The sequence below is a fragment of the Schistocerca piceifrons genome, chromosome 5 (assembly GCF_021461385.2).
Source record: "Schistocerca piceifrons isolate TAMUIC-IGC-003096 chromosome 5, iqSchPice1.1, whole genome shotgun sequence".
Lineage (NCBI taxonomy): Eukaryota > Metazoa > Arthropoda > Insecta > Orthoptera > Acrididae > Schistocerca > Schistocerca piceifrons.
This window is the reverse complement of record NC_060142.1, coordinates 693,902,195-693,907,428: the sequence shown is the minus strand read 5'-3', so window position 1 is coordinate 693,907,428 and position 5,234 is coordinate 693,902,195.

Genomic DNA, 5,234 nt, shown 5'->3' with positions numbered 1-5,234 from the left:
AGTACCTACTGCAACCTAAATCCTTCTGAATCTGCAGAGTGTATTCATCTCTTGGTCTCCCACTACGATTTTTACCCTCCACACTGCCCTCCAATACTAAATTGGTGATCCCTTGATGCCTCAGAACATGTCCTACCAACCGATTTGAGCATAGTGTTTGATTTTTGTCTGTCCACTTAATACAAAAAAGTAAATACGTTTTTCCTTTCACATATTTCGTCACTCTTGTGAGAAAACAGTACCATGGAAAACACAAGATCCTCGTGCATCCTGATGGTGTCACGAAAACAAAACGAACAACAAAAGAAAGATTAAGATGACAAAATCCATTATTATAATACAATAAGCTAGGAGAGGCTAGGGCAACCTCCGATCTTCGCAGATGACGCCACATTGCATGTTTCCGCGCATGCACTCTGTAACACACTCAATATGTTAGAACTCCACACTGGGCAAAATTGAATGCTCACTGGCTTTACTCGCATTTCGCAGCTCTGTTACATGCAAACACGTGATGTGCACGCATCTACAAGTAGTCGATTTCGGCCAGAAAATTGCTCGTGTTAAACGGGCTTAATTTCCGTCGGCCACAAGATCATTGGAGAAGTAGTATAAGACAGGGCTGGGGAAGGAATTTGGGCTTTTCACAGGAATCATCCCAGAATTTGTCTTAAGATTTCACTGTTTGATACCTGCCGGAACCGAATGCGAGCACATTGTGTTAACCACTGCTCCACTTTCCTCATACCGAGATAGTCAACCTCTGAACCAAATAAAACTGACTAGAACTGGCTATTGTAACCTGATGCAAGCATTATTAACTAACGACACTTGGTTGAGTTTCTAGGTATACACTCTAGATCGCTTAATATACTTAATAATTATGTCGTTTCTGCCCTTGCCGTTATCAGGTCAATAATTAAGGTCAAAGGAGCAATAGAATAAGATGCATTTGTTTCACATTATCAGCAAGCAAAACATGAAAAATTAAAACTCAAATAATTTAAAAAGTTCACTCACCAAAACTTAGAACTTGTAAAACAATTCTCAGTGTGAGAATCACAAAAACCTATGCCTCATGGGAGCATCAACTGTCAATCCATGGCCGGCCGGAGTAGCCGAGCGGTTCTAGGCGCTACAGTCTGGAACCGCGCGACCGCTACTCTCGCAGGTTCGAATCCTGCCTCGGGCATGGATGTGTGTGATGTCCTTAGGTTAGTTAGGTTTAAGTAGTTCTAAGTTCTAGGGGACTGATGACCTCAGAAGTTAAGTCCCATAGTGCTCAGAGCCATTTGAACCATTTTTTGTCAGTCCATGTTTTCTTTAACCGGATGTGGTGTTAGTGTGTCGGAGATTCCGTTCATATTTTTGTTTTTCCTTCTCAGGCTGTTCTTATAAAATTGTAGACCGTCTTTACGATTACAAACATTCAAAGTTAAATTGAAAAATACAAATTGAAGGGCACGGTTGCACATAACGTAGTTTTTTTTTTTTTTTAGCTGCAGCAATAAATTCATATGCAGTTCACCTGTCCCGAAGTATTTATTAAATTTCCTTTGCAGTCGTATCTACGTAAAAGCTCCGTAGAGATTTAGTATAAAAAATATTTTGCCTTAACGTGATGCAGTAATTACAAAAGTTGTATTTCCTGAAAAAGTTACGTGTTTCTGCCCTGAGAGATTAAATTTGGACAAACTGTGCTAAAATGTCTAGACTTCTAAATTCTATCACAAGGAATAAAACAATCTCATTATTCTGTTAATTTATTTTGAAAGACTGCTCGTTTTTTGCGGTAGGAACAGTAGGTGGCTTCCAGAGGCAGGTCGGCTGTCATGCTGCACGCGGGAACCCGAGAGGCCCATCACACGCGAGGTGGAGTGTGGCCCAGCCAACAGTAGTAGAACACGTCACAGTCATCACACGTCACAACAGCAAGTCTCCAAAAAGTCAAAAAACCAGTTAGCGCTAAATTCAGTTTCTCCATTCCAAACTGTTTTGCATTCCTGTTTCTGTGGGTGAAGATATGTTTAGAGGCGTTTCCTTCTGGTGCACTGCTCTACATTTTCATGCTGTCATTTATCTGACTTAACATGTACAGAAACTACCCCTGCGGTAATCAAAGCGGAACATGGCCGACTGTGATTACTGAAGGGGCAGTTTCTGTACATAGGCTATCGCCTGTATTTGTCACACTTACAGCATGGTATGTAACTAGATAGGCAACTTGTAAAATATAACCATGACAAATATGTGTACCTTACACGTACATTAATGAACTATAATTATGTTACGAATATGTGCCTCATTTGCACAAAATTGTCATATGAACTGTAATCTTCTTTGCAGAATGGTTTGAAAATGCACACAGGAGTCCGAAACCATCAAGAAATAAAAAATACATACTATATGTAGGCTGTTTAGGCTTTACTGTTGTTAACGCCACGTAGCGCTCTGTATGAAAATCACTGACTGTGGTGTGTGCAGTCTGTGGCTGGTTGGCATTGTTGGAATATTCGCTATTGTAGTGTTGGGCAATTAGCTGTTAACAGCGCATAGCGTAGCGCAGTTGGAGGTGAGCCGCCAGCAGTGGTGGATGTGGGGACAGACATGCCAGTTTCGAGAGCGGACGATATGGACGTGTGTCCCTCAGAAAGAGGAAATTTGTTAAGACCGGATATCATGAAATAATATGTATCTGATGACTTTTGAACATTAGTTAGGTAAATATATTGTTTGTTCTCTATCAAAAACTTTCATTTGCTAACTATGCCTATCAGTAGTTAGTGCCTTCCGTAGATAGAATCTTTTATTGAGCTGGCAGTATTGGCGCTTGCTGTATTGCAGTCGTTCGAGTAACGAAGATTTTTGTGAGGTGAGTGATTCATGAAAGGTATAGGTTTCTGTTAGTCAGGGCCATTCTTTTGTAGGGATTATTGAAAGTCAGATTGCGTTGCGCTAAAAATATTGTGTGTCAGTTTAGTGATGATCAGAATAAGTAAAGAGAGAAATGTCTGAGTACTTTCAGTTTTACTCAGCTATATCTGTATCAAATAACGTAGAAGTTTACCAGCACAGTAATTTATAATTTTTCTAAAGGGGCGTTTCAGTACTCAGTGCAACTTATGACTGAGCCATAACTATTCATTTCAATTGCAAGACAAGTTGCGGACTTATTTTTCACCTGCAACATGCCTCAAGTTCGTAAAGAGCAATTTATTACTCAACTGTACTTTTATTTAGTCACCTGCCATTAAGTCTATGAAGACTTCGTCTTCGTCAGAAGAGAGACCTTAGCGAATATAGAGCGCTATAAAGAGCCATCGATTCTGCTTTTGTTAATGTAGCGGATCAGTGTTGAGAAATAGCAATAAATTTAGTTATTCTTGGTAATCTGCATCGTTTGTAACTTTGTAGCTTTAGCGTCAGAACGTCCGAAGAGTCCTCGGATGGCCCAACGCTAACCGACCGACCGCCTTGTCATCCTCACCCGGCAGGCGTCACCAGATGCTGATATGGAGGCGCATTTGGTCAACACGCCGCTCTCTCGGCCGTCGTCAGTTTTCGTGACCGCAGCCGTTATTTACCTGTCAAGTAGCTCCACAATTGACCTCACAAGGGCTGAGCACATCCCGCTTGTCAACAGCGCTCGGCAAACCTGGATTGTCACCCTTCCAAGTGCTAGACAAGCCCGACAATGCTGAACTACGTTGAAACGATGGGGCGGGTCGCTGTGAAAATTATTACAAAAATGGGTTGCGAATACTGAAACGATGAGAAACGCTGGTATAGATGACCGTCATTGATGGTGTCACTTGTTCTCAGTCGCTGAGGCCTTACGTTGCTAGAATTCCAGCTTGATACAAGTAACCAATTAATAATAATAACAGTGGAATTCGTACTGTATGAAGTGAAGCGTGTTTGAATATACATTACTGGCAGCTGAAATTGCTACACCACGAAGATGATGTGCTATAGACGCGAAATTTAACTGACAGGAAGAAGATGCTGTGGTATGCAAATGATTAGCGTTTCAGAGCATTCATACAAGGTTGGCGCCGGTGGCGACACCTACAACGTGCTGACATGAGGAAAGTTTCCAACCGATTTCTCATACACAAACAGCAGTTGGCCGGCGTTGCCTGGTGAAACGTTGTTGTGATGCCTCGTGTAAAAAGGAGAAATGCTTACCATCACGTTTCCGACTTTGATAAATATCGGATTGTAGCCTATCGCGATTGCGGTTTATCGTATCGCGACATTGCTGCTTGCGTTGGTCGAGATCCAATGACTGTTAGCAGAATATGGAATCGGTGGGTTCAGGAGGGTAATATGGAACGCCGTGCTGGATCCCAAAGGCCTCGTATCACTAGCAGTCGAGATGACAGGCATCTTATCCGCATGGCTGCAATGGATCGTGCAGCCACGTCACGATCCCTGAGCCAACAGATGGGGACGTTTGCAAGACAACAACCATCTGCACGAACAGTTCGACGACGTTTGCAGCAGCATGGGCTATCAGCTCGGAGACCATGGCTGCAGTTGCCCTTGACAGACTGGAGCGCCTACGATGGTGTACTCATCGACTAACATGGGTGCACGAATGGCAAAACGTCATTTTTTTCGGATTAATCCAGGTTCTGTTTACAGCATCATGATACCCGCATCTGTGTTTGGCGACATCGCGGAGAATGCACATCGGAAGCGTGTATTCGTCATCGGCATACTGGCGTATCACCCGGCGTGATGCTATGGGGTGCCATTGGTTACACGTCTCGCTCACCTCTTGTTCGCATTGATGGCACTTTGAACAGTGGACGTTACATTTCAGATGTGTTACGATCCGTGGATCTACCCTTCATTCGATCCCTGCGAAACCCTACATTTGAGCAGGATAATGCACGACCGCATTTTGCAGGTCCTGTACGGACCTTTCTGGATACATAAAATGTTCGACTGCTGCTCTGGCCAGCACATTCTCCAGATCTCTCACCAATTGAAAACGTCTGGTCAATTGTGGCCGAGCAACTGGCTCGTCACAATACGCCAGTCACTACTCTTGATGAACTGTGGTATCGTGTTGAAGCTGCATGAGCAGCTGTACCTGTACACGCCATCCAAGCTCTGTTTTACTCAATGCCCAGGCGTATCAAGGCCGTTATTACGGGTACTGATTTCTCAGGATCTATGCACCCAAATTGCGTGAAAATGTAACCACATGTCAGTTCTAGTATAAT